Source organism: Triticum dicoccoides, chromosome 7B, assembly GCF_002162155.2.
Source record: "Triticum dicoccoides isolate Atlit2015 ecotype Zavitan chromosome 7B, WEW_v2.0, whole genome shotgun sequence".
NCBI lineage: Eukaryota > Viridiplantae > Streptophyta > Magnoliopsida > Poales > Poaceae > Triticum > Triticum dicoccoides.
The window spans coordinates 488848494-488864849 of record NC_041393.1 but is presented as its reverse complement, the minus strand read 5'-3'; positions in this window follow the sequence as shown (position 1 = coordinate 488864849).

Sequence of the window (16356 nt, the reverse complement as noted above, 5' to 3'; positions counted from 1 at the left end):
ATCGAAGAGAAGTTTTCCAAAGATGTCCGGATCCGGAGCAGGAGGCAGATGGATGGCCTCTACCCTCCGGGAGAAGGATATCAAGAAGCTCCGGGAAGCCGGGTATCTGGCCAAGAATATCGGCCACCGTCTCCCACCAGCGGGATAGGTCGTCCCCACTCCGGAGCCTCACGAGAGAGTTGTGTTCCTTCCCCACTTCATCCGCGGGCTCAGGTTTTCCCTCCACACATTTGTCCATGGAGTCATGTATTACTATGGGATTGATTTTCATGATCTTTCCCCCAACTCTTTTCTCAATATCTCGACGTTCATCGTCGTGTGCGAGGCCTTTCTCTGGATTCCTCCTCACTTTGGCCTGTGGCTGAAGATTTTCAATGTGAAGCCCAAGGTGGTGAGTGGCGAGCACGCCGAGTGCGGCGGCACCATGGTAAGCAAGATGCCCAAGGTCGTTTGGCCGAAGGGCACCTTCAACAACTCCATCAAGGAGTGGCAGCAGCAGTGGTTTTATATCACTGAACCACGCGGCAAAAAGTGGGCTGCAACTCCTGAGTTCAGATCCGGAGCTCCACTGCGGCTCACGTCCTTGACCAAGAAGGGCCCGAACTGGTCCTCGTCTGATGAGCTGTCACTACTCCAGACGCGCGTTCAGAGCATGGTTTACAAGGACGTCAAACTCGTCGACATAGTCCAGGTCATGCTAGTTCGCCTGGTTCTCCCTTGCCAACGTCGAGCCTGCACTTTGTGGGAGTTCGACCCAACCGAGCACCAAACCCTTCGGGAGCTCTACGATACCTCCCACAAGGATATCTGGAAGGTGCTCTTCAAGTCCAGAAAATTGTGGCCGGACTCCGCCGAGGACCGGGGGTATCCATTATCCCATTCTGCAAGCCCGGTAAGCTACAGCCACGCCCTGTCCATCCATGCTTCAGTTGGCATGTCATGAGGGAGACATTTTAATCGTGTTTCATCGTGACTTCAGGGATAAAGAAGGTGGAGCAGACACATTGTCCGGCCCCGCTGCCGGAGGAACCGTCCGGACCTCTTCTAACAAAGATGTTGGTCCCTGCGCCTTATGAGGCGCCAAAGAAGGAGGCCTCCAAAAAGGTCAAAAAGACCCAGAGCGGCCTCCGTCACCGCGAGGCTTCGGACGCCAAATCCGAAGACTCCAGTGACGCTCCTTCTTCTGAAGACGAAGAGGAGGAAGAAGAGGAGGACGAGCCTCACTCTGAAGGTGGGAATAAGTGTGCGGCTTCCCCGTCCCTGGAGGCCGAATCACCCAAGTGGGGGAGAGGTTCCCATCCAGAGGCATCCACCCCGGCTGCCGATAACAGCCCGGAGTGGGATCCCAGGGCCCAGCCCCTGGAAAAATCGTAAGTAACCAAAATCCGAATGCGCCTATGCAACCAGGGTCGTATGGGTACAGTAGTTTTAACTGTCGCCACATCTCGTACAGCCCGGTGAGGTCTCCTGCCGGACAGTCCTCATCGGCGGATTCGTTGAGCTCGTATGCTGTGGTGAGCGAGACGCCTCCGGGGGCTCCTATTACAAAGTCCAGGCGCGACACTGAGGTGTCGTCTCACAGAGACCCAGAGCAGGGGGCATATCTTTGGAGCCGGACACATGGGGGCAGCGGCCCCATGATGTATCGATGATGGGGGCAATTTCGGGTTCGGATCACAACCGGATAAGGTCCTGGAGGCCTCTAAGGCTCCAGGATAGGGCGAGCGGCCACCCTTTATCGGTGTCAAAACCGGCGGATCTCGGGTAGGGGGTCCCGATCTGTGCGTCTTAGGCTGATGGTAACAGGAAGCAAGGGACACAATGTTTACCCAGGTTCGGGCCATCTCGATGGAGGTAAAACCCTACTTCCTGCTTGATTAATATTGAAGATATGAGTAGTACAAGAGTAGATCTACCACGAGATCGTAGAGGCTAAACCCTAGGAGCTAGCCTATGATGGTATGATTGTAATTGTGATCGGCCTTCTAAGGACCATCCTCTCCGGTTTATATAGACACCGGAGAGGGCTAGGGTCTACATGGAGTCGGTTACAAGGAAGGAAATATAATATCCGGATTGCCAAGCTTGTCTTCCACGCAACGGAGAGTCCCATCCAGACATGGGCCGGAGTCTTGTGTCTTGTATCTTCACGCTTCAATAGTCCAGACGATGTATATAGTCCGGCTCTCCGGATACCCCCTAATCCAGGACTCCCTCAGTAGCCCCTGAACCAGGCTTCAATGACGACGAGTCCGGCGTGCAGTCTTGTCTTCGGCATTGCAAGGCGGGTTCCTTCTCCGAATACTCCAAGGTAATTATCGAACACGTAGACCGTGTCCGGATCTGCAAAATGATCTTCACATACCACCATAGAGAGAATGATACTTCAGTTTTTCAACTTTTTAGACGATGTGACATGTCATTACGATCAGGTCATTATTCGAACCGTTTTCCCACAAACAGCCACAGCGCGTATTGAGAGGTGGTTTCCTTGACACGTCTTGTCAAAGCAGAGATCGTGTCCCCTTATCACGGGATTCTCATCAATATGGGTGTGGGTAATCCCCCCATGCCATCAATCGTGGCGTTTGGGAAGTAAGCGATTCTCGATGGGCAAGTGGGGAGGCGCACTGCTTCCGTCGCCTCTGATAAGGGATAATAGTTCCCCATTTTTACCCACGCCTTCTTCCTTCTCTGCCCACTCTTGCCCCATCGAGCTCTAGCACCCTAGTCCAAGTCTTCTCTGCACAGTTAAACATGTCCGGAGCAGGAGGTAAGTGGGTGGCTTCCACCGTGAAGGAGAAGAATATCGTGAATCTTTGGGCGGCCGGATACTTGGCCGCAGACATAGCACACCTGCTACCAAACGACGGGCAGGTCATTCCAACTCCAGGACCCCATGAGAGGGTTGTGTTTCTCGCCCACTTCGTCCGTGGACTAGGGTTTCCACTTCACCCCTTCGTCTGCGGGCTCATGTTCTACTACGGGCTAGATTTCCATGATCTAGCCCCGAACTTTGTCCTCAACATCTCGGCGTTCATCGTTGTATGCAGGCCTTCCTCCGCATCAAGGCTCATTTTGGCTTGTGGCCGCAAATCTTCTGCGTGAAGCCGAAGATCGTGAGCGGCCAACAAGCGGAGTGCGGAGGAGCCATGGTGGGCAAGATGCCTAACGTCACCTGGCTTGATGGCTCCTTTGCAGAAACCGTGAAGGGGTGGCAGTCGGGGTGGTTCTACATCACCGAGCCGCGTGACGCCAACTGGGCGGCGGCCCCGAGTTCTGATCCGGAACCCCCATGCGGCTCACCTCCTGGGAACATAAGGGCCTGTTATGGGGCGAATCTACAGAGCTGGCCGGACTCCAAAACTGCATGAAGGGCATGAAGGACAAGAACATCAAGCTTGTCAACGTGATCTAGGTCATGCTCGTTCGTCGGATTCTGTCGTGCCAAAGGCGGGCATTCAATCTGTGGAAGTTCATCCCGGCCGAACACCAGACGCTTCAGAGGCTCTATGGCATGAAGCACAAAAATGCGTGGAAGGCGTTGTTCAAGGCCTCCGAAGTACCTCCTCACGTATCCGAGGACCGTGGGCTCCATGCCGCGCGGCCTCCTAGTCAGGTGAGTTCTCAGGCTGCCACTGGATTCGGTTCTTCCCAATATATTCATGGGGGGGCCTTAAGTAATTGTGCATATTTGTTCAGGATTATGTGGAGACAGCGGAGCAGATTGACTGTCCGGCTCCACTGCCAGAAAGCCCAGCTAATGCTCTCCTGACGGAGATGCTGGTCCCAGTGCCCTACAAGGGGCCGGAGAAGAAGGCCAATAAGAAGGCCCCGGGGATCCGAAAGGGTCTCCGACGTAAGGTTGCACCAGAAGCCTTGTCTGAAGACGACGAGGCACACTCCTCCCCCGAAGGGGAAGAAGAAGAAGAGGAGGCCGCCCCATCCGGACAGGACGAGGGGCCTGGGAGGGTGGACCAGGGGGGCAGGAGAGTCCCCCGACACAAGGTCGTCATACCCTCATCGTCCGATGACGACGAGGCAGATTCCTCCCACGGAGGCGGGGGGAACAAGAAGAAACTCCACCTCCCCGTATTGGGGGGGAGAAAAAGAGGAAGGCCGCCCCAGAAGGGGAGGCTGGGACGTCCAAGAAGGGAAAGGCGTCCCTTCCGGACTACTCCACCACCGCCGCCGATAGCGAGGAGGGGTGGCTGCCCAGGAAGAAGCCCCTGGTGCGATCGTAAGTATCCACACTCCATCGTAATTTTGCTTCATAGTTTTGTTATAACGCCGAACTTGTATGCAGTCCGGCCAGGGTCCATCCCGAGGTGTCGTCTTCGGACGGGTCCTTTAGTGATTCAGCAATGAACTCACTTCCGACGGCCACTACTCCTCAGCCTCCGGATGACACGGAGGTGTTGTCCCAAAGGCTCCCAGAGCGGGGGGAGGTGGATCTGGAGGCGCCCCAAGGCGGCATTCCAAACGTCGGACATGCGGGGTTCAAGATCCCCGCGGATCGTGTTGGTGAGAGCCGCAGTAAGCCGGACTCTCAGCCGAACACTGTGCCGGAACCTCCCGTGGTTCCGGACTCAGGCGGGCAGCCCCTCGTTAAGGAGGGCGAGCCATTTGTGCCTAGGACTTCTGCTACGCCCGAGACGTTGGATTGTCTGCTAGAAGTGCTTCGAGGCGCTTCCATGGATGAAGAGCATCGTACTCTTATGAGTGCGGTGGTTCAGAAGGTTTTGCCCGCCAAGAGCGGACTAACCGAAGCTTGCACCAGCCTACTAACAGGCTTTGAGGTAAGTAGTAAAAATGTGTGAAATTACCACCCGATAGGTAGTAGCCCCTGATACTCTGTTTGGTGTTCGGAAAGAAAGACCAAACGGAGGGTCAATTATAATCCGCAGGAGTCTAATAAATGAGTTTTAATGTGAATAAACAGGTTGTGCTGCTTGCCCCTGCTGTCCGTATGACTGAGATCGCCGGACTAAAATGGGACCTGGAGCAGGCGTAGGGAGAGATCGACCTCACGACAAGGCAGCTCGAAGAGAGCAAAGGTGAATGATTCCCTTCTCTCATATAATGAATGATAGATAAAATTGGTTATTCTAACGATGAAGCGTCGTGATTTGGTGACAGAGGCCACCACCGAAGTGGCGTCTCTCAAGAAAGCGTTTTCCGAGGCCGAACACAAGGCGGCCTTGGAACGCAAGGAGCGCGAGAAGCAAGAAGCCCGAGTGGGCGAGGTACAAGAAGAGCTCCAGGAGCTCGGCAAAAAGTTCGAGTCCGTGGAGCATGAGCTTAAGGCGAAAGAGGCCGAGCTTGCGAAGGCCCTTGTAAGTATAAAAGATGCCAAGGCCGGAGCCGAGAAGGCACAGCAGGAAATCCAGGAGGCCAAAAGGATAACAGCGGGTAAGAAATTATTTATGCAAAGCAAACATATGGAGGAGGCGTTTCTTTTACTTACCCGAGTCCGGAGCTCTCTAGAGGCATTCGCAGATCTGCCACGTAGCGTATCAGATGCCGTGGAGTTCTACCATGCTCAGGAGGGGAGCTCAACGGAGAAGCTGTTCCGGTCCCAGTATGCTGGGGCCGAACATCCAACACCTCTGAGTGACCAACTGAAGCAGTTGGTCGAACTCCACAGGGTGGCCGAAGTGGCTACGAAGGATTTCATAGTCCGGATGTGGCCTGGTGAGCCCCTGCCCACCAGCTACTTCGGCCTGATCAAGCGGATGGTGAATGCCTGTCCGCAACTAGAAGTCATCAAGCGATCCGTTTGCATTGAGGGTGCCCACCGGGCCTTTGCCCGTGCGAAGGTGCATTGGGGCAAGCTGGATGCGGAGAAGCTGGTGAAGTACGGGCCGCCATAGGGCAAGGCGCATTGCTATCCGGAGAAGTATTATGACAGCGTGATGAAGGGCGCTCGCCTCATGGCCGATGATTGTACCAAGGACATAATTTTAGAATGAATTCACTTCTGTCATGTTTGTAATATAAGGACGAAGTTACTTGCGCTATGTAGCGCTTTTGTTATTTAAAATATTACCTTCTATGCGGCTGTTTATAAGATACTGAAAGTAGGACAGTCGTCGGCTTCCGCCCCCACGTAACTAGTACTGGGGTGTTCATGGAAAACCCGGACACTCTTTATCCAAATGTTTGGCCCCTTAAGGAGGTGGCTGGCGCAGAGAACAAGGCAATCAGACTATGCGGCTTTATAACCTTCACTTAGCCATAGAAGTCTACAATTTTAAATATCGGCGAAGCCCCTAGAATCCGGAAGGCCGAATTGGGGCGCTATATACGCCTAAATCGGACGAAGCCGAATTATCGCCTAAAGCGGAAAAATCTTTAAGGATTTTAAGACCTCTCGAACAGCGACCAGCTCTCGCCACATCATGTCGGTCAGTTTTCGGCTTTCTCTACTGAGGTGCTCGTCCGGAAGAACCGGGACACAATCACAGTAGTTCTCCCTGCACTACCTTAGCCGATATAATGGAACGTAAGGCACCAAAACAAGGGAGCCGGGCTATCCAAACTGTAGACCCAAGACATGATTCGGAGCTGATGCATATAATGATATAAGTTCGGGGTGCCGCACTGTTGAAAGTGTTCGGACTTGTCTTGTCGTATTATGGGGCGCCAGAAGAAGCCCCTGTCAAACTCAACGTACCAAAGTGTACGGATGCAATATCAAATAGACATTTGTAAGAAAAAATGCTCAAATAAGAATAATAAGCTGACGATATATATGATCTCCCATTGATGAATAATACGTTTAAGCGTATGTTTACAATGAATGCATTAAGTGGAGATAAATAGGATTATTTTGACATACCCTATCCAGGGGCAGGCTACGTACAGATAGATAAAGCAGGTATAACGATCGTAAATAGATTCCACCTGGGTATTTCCTTCTGTGCGCAAAGCCTGTTGCCTCCTTGGTTTTCTCTCCTATGTAAGTCTGACAATCCGGCTCTTTTGGAGAAGCTGCACTAAAGCAATGTCCTGAAAGGTAAAAGGAAAGGTTACGAAGGTGTGTGGCAGTTATACCGCACTGTTGACTAAGCCACTGCTGCGCCTCCGCCTGTGCCCATGGTATTTTGAGTGCGTAATTGTGCATGCGTGGCACGAATGCTGCTTTGATGGGATTTGAGCGGAGGCCGGACTGCTAGTCGTGCTATTGGCGTGCCTGGTGATCCTGTTGTGGGGTACTCCGACCTCGCTTGACGGTGCTTGAGGTTGTTGTCACCGGATTGGTGGTTTGCCGAAGGAGGCCACAATGTACTTCTGTTGCAAGGGCTGCAGTATGCTCTTCTGTACGGAGAGAGCGGTCCATGTTTCTGTTGACTGTTATGACCCCGCGCGGGCCTAGCATCTTGAGCTTGAGGTATGCATAGTGTGGTACCACATTGAATCTAGCGAATGCAGTTCGTCCGAGCAGTGTGTGGTAACCACTACGGAAAGGGATGATATCGAAGATTAACTCCTCGCTTCAGAAGTTGTCCGGAGATCCGGAGACCACTTCCAATGTTATAGAGCCCATACAACGGGCCTCTACTCCAGGAATTACACCTTTAAAGGTGGTTTTGGTGGGCTTAATCCTTGAAGGGTCGATACCCATTTTGCGCACTGTGTCCTGATAAAGCAGGTTCAGGCTGCTGCCTCCATCCATAAGGACTCTTGTGAGGTGAAATCCGTCTATGATTGGGTCTATAACCAATGCGGCCGAGCCGCCGTGATGTATGCTAGTAGGATGATCCCTACGATCAAAGGTGATTGGACAAGCTGACCATGGGTTGAATTTGGGGACGACTAGCTCCATCGCGTAGACGTCCCGTAGTGGTTGCTTCTGTTCCCGCTTGGGGATGTGAGTGGCGTAGATCATGTTGACCATTTTCACCTGGGGGAAATTTCTTCTGTCCCCCCGTGTTCGGGCGCCGGGGCTCCTCGTCATCGTTGTTGTGCAGCCCCTTGTCCTTGTTTTCGGTGTTTATTTTGCCGGCCTGTTTAAATACCCAGCAGTCTCGATTGGTGTGGTTGGCTGGCTTGTCCGGGGTGCCATGAATTTGGCACGAGTGCTCCAGTATACGGTCTAGATTGGACGGTCCCTGATTGTTTCTTTTCAGTGGCTTCTTCTGCTGACCGGATTTGGATTCGCTGAATCCGGCATTGATCATCGTGTCTTCGGTGTTGTTGTCGTTGTTTCGTCGCTTGTGTCTGTTGCGCCGTAGCTTACCATTATTGTCACGAACATCTGACGTGCCAGAATGTGGCGTAGTGCTACTGCGAGCCAACCAGCTGTCCTCGCTCGCGCAAAAGCGGGTCATTAGTGTCGTGAGAGCTGCCATGGACTTGGGTTTCTCCTGGCCGAGGTGTCGGGCGAGCCACTCGTCATGGATATTATGCTTGAAGGCCACCAGGGCTTCAGCGTCCGGACAGTCGACTATTTGGTTCTTTTTAGTTAGGAACCGAGTCCAGAATTTCCTGGCTAATTCTCTGGGCTGTTGAGTAATGTGGCTCAAGTCATCGGCATCCGGAGGTCGCACATATGTGCCTTGGAAATTGTCAAGAAATGTGTCTTACAGGTTTTCCCAACTGCCAATGGAATTTGCGGGTAGGTTGTTTAGCCAGTGCCGGGCGGGTCCTTTGAGCTTAAGGGGAAGGTACTTGATGGCATGTAGATCGTCTCCGCAGGCCATGTGGATGTGGAGAAGGAAATCTTCAATCCATACCGCGGGATCTGTTGTGCCATCATATGATTCGATGTTTACGGGTTTAAACCCTTCTGGGAGTTCATGATCCATCACTTCATCGGTGAAGCATAGGGGTGTGCGGCGCCTCTGTGCCGGGCTATGTCACGACACAGTCTGGCTGCATCTGACTGGTTATATTCGGCCTGGCCGGATTTGCTGTTAGTGTATCCGGTATGACAGTCATCATCATGTGCTGCAGCGCGCCCCCGTGATCCGTAGATCGATCTTTGTTGTCATGCGGTGTTATCCAGTCTATTGCGCAGGTCCTGAGTATTGCCCCGGGCCGTAGTAAACCGGCACGGAGGTGCAGGTTGGTATTCGAGCTGATATGCCGTTTTATCCCGACCTCGAGGCGCCGGTCAGCCGTGTGGCGCTCGAGTCCATATTCCTCGGCTGCCAAGACTTCTGTCCATCTATCTGTGAGCAGGTCTTGATCAGCTTGAAGCTGCTGCTGCTTCTTCTTCAGGCTTCTCGGAGTGGCAATAAGCCGGCACTTGAAGCGCTCCTGCTCCTTGGGGTCCTCGGGCACGCCGAACTCGTTGTCGCCGAGGCTAATCTCGTCTTCCGAGGGGGGCATGTAGTTGTCCTCCTCCGGATACCCATCCGTCGCCTGTTCCTCTGGGCTGTCATGCCCGTCCTCCTGCTCGGCCTGCTCGAAGGCGGGCTGATCGGGGTTGTATTCATCTTCGGCACCGTCCGGATTGTTTTCGTCTCCGGTGCCGGTATTGCCTTGGCAGGGCTTGGAGCGGCGCTGGCGACGCCCATGCTTTGCTTTCTTCTTGGAGGGGTTATCCTCCGTTGCCTCATCGCCATTGGTTTCTTTTGGAGTGTCCACCATATATATATCGTATGAAGAGATGGTTGTCCACCGCCCTGTGAGCGGTGGCTCCTGTACATCTCCTGCATCATCGTCCATACCGTCAATGTCTTCGAAGTCGAAGTCAAGCACGTCGGTTAAATCATCGACCATGGTAGTGAAGTAGGTGGTGGGTGGGCAGCGAATTCCTTCGTCACCCGCTTCCCACTCAAGACGGACATAGTTCGGCCCAGAGCCTCCTGACACAGAGAGAGAGACTTTAATGAGTTCAGCATGTCGCCAAAGGGCGAGTGCTGAAAGATGTCCGCAGTGGTAAACTCCATTACCGGAGCCCAACCTGGCTCGAGGGTATGCGGACCGGAACCAACAATCGGATACGAGTCCAGGGGGGCGGGGTTACAGGCCTCCACAGAGGTGAGACCTGTGTTCGGCTCCACCGCCAATGAGTATGCGGCCTGCGGGGCAGGGTCCACCCCTCCGTCCTTGGACAATGCAACCTGCTCCGGATTTAGGTCCGGGGCCACTGCAGGGGTGATGTCCCGAGCATTGTCCGACAGCAGGTCTAGGACGTGCTCATCGTGAATGTCCAGTGCTCCTGGCACAGGGCCGAATCCGTCGAAGATCAAGTCTTCGTGAATATCCGCCGTGTAGTTCAAGTTTCCGAACCTGATCTGGTGGCCAGGGGCATAGCTGTCGATCTGCTCCAGATGACCAAGCGAATTGGCCCGCAGTGCGAAGCCGCCGAACACAAAGATCTGTCCGGGGAGAAAAGTCTCACCCTGGACCGTGTTGTTAGCAATTGAAGACGCCATCAAGCCTCGAAGCAACGACGCATAGGAACTCTCAATGAAAGCACCAATGTCGGTGTCAAAACCGGCGGATCTCGGGTAGGGGTTCCCAATCTGTGCGTCTTAGGCTGACAGTAACAGGAAGCAATGGACACAATGTTTACACAGGTTCAGGCCCTCTTGATGGAGGTAAAACCCTACTTCCTGCTTGATTAATATTGAAGATATGAGTAGTACAAGAGTAGATCTACCACAAGATCGTAGAGGCTAAACCCTAGGAGCTAGCCTATGATGGTATGATTGTAATTGTGATCGGCCTTCTAAGGACCATCCTCTCCGGTTTATATAGACACCGGAGAGGGCTAGGGTTTACATGGAGTCGTTTACAAGGAAGGAAATATAATATCCGGATCACCAAGCTTGTCTTCCACGCAAAGGAGAGTCCCATCCGGACATGGGCCAGAGTCTTGTGTCTTGTATCTTCACGCTTCAATAGTTCAGACGATGTATATAGTCTGGCTCTCCGGATACCCCCTAATCCAGGACTCCCTCACCCTCAACGGAGGGAGGTTTGCCTACTCTGCCGGTAACCTCTGTCTACGCAGAGCTGTCGGGCGGTCTATCGACAGCGTTAAAGAACACGTCTATCATCGATGAACATCGGACCCTCATGGGTGCGATGGTTGGAAAGATTCAGTCTGCCGAAAGTGGACTGAATGAGTCCTGCCTTGGCCTTATAAAGGCTTTTGAGGTATGGTTTCTAAGAAACCTTTGAGGAATCATCATAATATGAGTAGTAGCCCCTGATACACTGTCCGGCGAAAGATAGAGAGCCGGGCAGGGGATCAAATCCTCTTTTCTCGTGTGAACCTTTGTTAATGACATGTACCTCTTTGTGTGAAAACAGGCGTCTGTGGAGAAGATGGCCGCTCATAATGTGGAAGTGTCCGAACTAAAGCAGAGCCTGAACTAGCCAAGGAAGAACTTGGTCGTGTGAAGAAGCAATTAGAGGATAAGCAAGGTATGTTGAAACATTGTCTTGCATTAGGCACGAATGAGAAATTGTGCCAATTGAAAAGTATTTGTGCTGTATGCCCTAGGGGCGAGTGCCGAATATGAGGCACTAAAGAAAGTTGTGGCCGATGCCAACGAGAAGGATGCCGCCAAACAGGCGCTTCATGAAAAACACGAGGCCAGGGTCATCACAGCTGAGCGGGAGCTCCAGGAGGCTGTGAAGAAAAGCGAGTGCTTGGAGCAGAGTCTAGTAGGGAAAGAATCCGAACTCGCCCAAGCTCTCCAAGCCGCGGAAGATGCTTGGAAAGAAGCCCGAGGTGCTGTACGGGACATTCAGGAGGCCCGGAAATTGTGGCTGGTAAGGCATGTTGTATTCATGGCTATTTGTACATGATAGTGGGGAGAACTCTAAGCGACAAGCTGAATTCTCGTTTTTACAGGGGCGTTTGCAGATCTACCTCGCAGCATATCAGATGCCGCCCAATTTTACCGGACCGAGGAGAAGAAGTTTGTGGAGAGAAACTTCTGGTCGCAATATTTGGCGCCGAACTATCCGGTGCCTTTTATCGATCAGCTGAAGTAGCTGGTCGAACTGCACCAGGCGGCCGAACTAGCCATGAAGGACTTGGTTGTCCGGCTATGGCCTGCGAAGCCAATTCCAAGCAGCTACTTCGGACTCATAAAGCGGATTGTGGGCGCCTGTCCCCGGCTTGATGCTATCAAGCGATCAGTCTGTATAGAAGGTGCGTGCATGGCATTTGCTCGTGCAAAAGTGCATTGGGGGAAGCTTGACGCGGACAAGCTGATGACTGAGGGGCCGCCGGAGGGTAAAGAGCACCGCAAGCTCGAGCTGTACTATGAAGGTGTACTGAAAGGGGCCCGCCTTGCGGTGGATAAGTGTACCAAAGACATTATATTTCCCTGAGGGCATTCGTGTCGCTCTTTATAATATGGGATAATGGCACTGTCATTATATATTGCCTACTTTATTTGAACGTATGTTCTTCCTGTGCGGCTGTTTATTGTATGTAGATCCTGAGAGTTGGCCAGTCGTCGGCTTCTGCCCCCACGTAAAAAGAATACGGGGGTGTTCGGGATATATCTGGACACTCTTTATACAATGTTTGGGTCCTTTTAGGGAGGTGTTTCTCACCACGAACCAGGCAATCGGACTATAAGGCTTTACTACTCTCACTTAGCCATAGGAATTCGAGTATGGTCGGCGCAGCCCCTAGTGTTCGGAAGGCCGAACTAGGGGCTCTATTGGCGCCTGATCGGAAGACCGATCCGTCACACTCTGTATTTATAATGGCGTTATGCAGAATAAATCTTTAAGGATTTTTCAACCTCTCGAACAGCTGACCAGCTCTCGCTGCATCATGACAGTCAGTTTTCGGCTTTCTCTACTGAGGTGCTCGTCCGGCAGAATCGGGACACAATCGTAGTAGTTCTCCCAGCGCTACCTTAGCCGATAGAACGGAACATAAGGTACCAAAACATGGGAGCTGGGCAAACCCAACCATTGACCCAAGACATGATTTGGAGCTGATGCATATAATGCTATAAGTTCGGGGTGCCGAGCGACCGAAAAGGTGGTCGGACTTTATTGCAGTACTGTGAAGCCCCTGGCATAACCGGGCATAACACGAAGCGTGGCTGCCATTTTTTTGGCAAAGAGGCGTCAGCGATAAACGACGGTCGATAAGTGTTATTTAAGTCTACGCATTGTAGCAGGATGATATGTCTATTCATATGAGTACGATGTATGATTATGAAAAGAGGTGTTTTTGGCGGAACCTGTGATGTCCGGACTAGAGGGGGTTGTGAGTGGATCAAGAGTGAATCCGAACTGCCTTCTACCTGCATGTTCCTGCCCTTGTGTGTCCGGGCCGATTCCACGCCGCCAATCCTGTTCTGCGTCAAAGTTAGTTTGTAAACGCAAATGCTTGGAGGCAGTTGAACGTCCTCTTGTGGTCGGTCTAAGGGTTCCTGATCGGACCCTGGTCAACCCAGCCGTTATACCGTGAAGTAGCATGGACTCATCGATTGGTGTCCGGATAGTTGGCTGTCATATCAAAATTTTGATAGGCATGCGCGACTTGCTACTCTGGCGGCTGTACGATTTTCGCTCTAAGGGTGGGGTCCGGCCTTGCCCGTGGGCGTGATTATATCACACGGTGTTGGCCTAATGGTTTATCATGTGGAATCTAGTCAACGTGGTTCATCCCGTTTGCATACGGTAAATTACCGTATGAGGGGAAGGTGCCGAAGAATTACTCTTTGGCGTGGCATTTTTTGGTGATTCAAAAACAACCGTTAGGGTGGTGGGCCAATAAACTTGGCCTTTGCACCTGGCATCCTTTAGAAGATGTTATTTGTGGTTTCGTACCCGTGGGGGCTTTGTGTGTTATGGAGCCCCCGGACTACTAGGTCTAGGGGTACGGCAATTGAATTGTTGTGGTGAGTATGATCGGGGGCGATCGGCCGTACTTTTATGCTCTGGGGGGTCTCTTGACTAGACGCCTCCCCTCATTGTTTCTGACACACGACCGGTTGTTGAGGATTCGGCATTCTCTATTGGTATGCTTTGCCGTCCTTCTAGGAGTACCGTGAATTTCACATGGTTGATCGAGTGTGTGGCTCGGGCCGAACAGGCTTGAGCTGTTCTTTGTCTGTTGACCGGACTGGGAGTTGCTGGACTTGGCACCAGCTTCCCTGACTTGACATTTATGACCATTGCGCCGAGGCTTGAGGATGCCTCTTCGTGTATCCTTCCTACTTTCTTGGACCATGGTGGTGTGTGGACATCGGGTTGTGTGCCTTTGGTTCTCCTGCTTAGGTTGAGGTAGCCAGTTGTGTCGCGTATGCCCTTTGTTAGGGCGGTCGAGTCCGTACTTTTTGGTGGCCGGGATCTTGGTCCACCTATCCACTAGCAAATCTTGGTTAGCTTTAAGCTGCTCTTGCTTCCTTTGCAGGCTCCTTGCCGTGGCCATGAGCCGTGGCTTGAAGCGAACTTGTTCCACTGGATCTTCAGGTACGCCGAATTCGTCATTACCGAGGCTTACCTCATCTTCGGAGGGGGGTGTATAGTTGTCCCTCTCCAAGTATCCCACCGTGATCGGTCCTGCCTGCTGGAAGGTAGGCTGATCAAGGTTGTATTCCTGTTCGGCATCATCCGGATTGCTTTCATCTCCGGGGTGTGGCGAGGCTTGGAGCGGCGCCGAAGACGCCCATGCTTTGCTTTTCCTCCTGAGGGGTTATCCTACGTTGCCTCGTCTCCATTGGTTTCCTTCGGAGTGTCCACTATATATATATCGTATGAGGAGGTGGCTGTCCACCGCCTTGTGAGCGGTGGCTCCTGTACTTCTCCTGCATCGTCGTCTATACCGTCGATGTCTTCGGAGTCAAAGTCAAGCACATCGGTTAAATCATCGACCGTGGCTATGAAGTGGGTGGTGGGTGGGCAGCGAATTCCTTCGTCGCCTGCTTCCCACTCAAGCTGGACATAGTTCGGCCCAGAGCCTCCTGGCAAAGAGAGAGACTTTAATGAGTTCAGCATGTCGCCAAAGGGCGAGTGCTGGAAGATGTCCGCAGCGGTAAACTCCATTGCCGGAGCCCAACCTGGCCCGGCTGGCTCGAGGGTGTGCGGACCGGAACCAACAACCGGATACGAGTCCGGGGGCCCGGGGTTACAGGACTCCACAGAGGTGGGACCTGTGTTCGGCTCCACCGCCGATGAGTGTGCGGCCTGCGGGGCGGGGTCCACCCCTCCGTCCTTAGGCAACGCAACCTGCTCCAGATTTAGACCCGAGGCTACTGTAGGGGTGACATCCCGAGCTTTGTCCGACAGCAGGTCTAAGTCATGCTCATCGTGACTGTTCGGCGCTCCTGGCGCAGGCCCAAATCCGTCGAAGAGAAAGTCTCCGCGAATATCCGCCGTGTAGTTCAAATTTCCGAACCTGACCTGGTGGCCAGGGGCGTAGCTATCGATCTACTCCAGACGGCCAAGCGAATTGGCCCGCAGTGCGAAGCCGCCGAACACGAAGATCTGTCCGGGGAGAAAAGTCTCGCCCTGGACCGTGTTGTTGACGATTGAAGGCGCGATCAAGCCTTCCAGCGACAACAAAGAGGAACTCTCAGTGAAAGCACCAATGTCGGTGTCAAAACCGTGGATCTCGGGTAGGGGTCCCGATCTGTGCGTCTAGGCTGATGGTAACAGGAAGCAAGGGACACAATGTTTACCCAGGTTCGGGCCCGCTTGATGGAGGTAAAACCCTACTTCCTGCTTGATTAATATTGATAATATGGGTAGTACAAGAGTAGATCTACCACGAGATCGTAGAGGCTAAACCCTAAGAGCTAGCCTATGATGGTATGATTGTAAAAATGTGATTGTCCTTCTAAGGACCAACCTCTCCGGTTTATATAGACACCGGAGAGGGGTAAGGTTTACATGGAGTCAGTTACAAGGAAGGAAACACAATATCCAGATCGCCAAGCTTGCCTTCCACGCAAAGGAGAGTCCCATCTGAACACGGGCCGAAGTCTTGAGTCTTGTATCTTCACGCTTCAATAGTCCGGACGATGTATATAGTCCGGCAGTCCGGATACCCCCTAATCCAGGACTCCCTCGGGGAGTATTCATTTTTTTGTGCGTAATAAGGAGGCACTTCCTTGCGTGCGAAGATATAGCTAGTGGGTCCGTGCTGTCAGCGGCGGTAACATTTTTTCGCTAAATACAGAGGCCCTTTCGATGGGTCCCGGATGTCAGGTGGAGGAATCATTATTTTGCGCGTAGTAAGGAGGCATTTCCTTGCATGCGGCCGTCGACCCAGCTGTCAGCCTCTCCACATACAGTCCAATTCAGATGCATGTCGATCATTGACCACGTTGACCACACCACGCCGAGAGCACCAGGGCGGTGGACGACGGCGAGGCCTAGGAAGGGAATGACACGGAGCCAGGGAAGACTCGACAG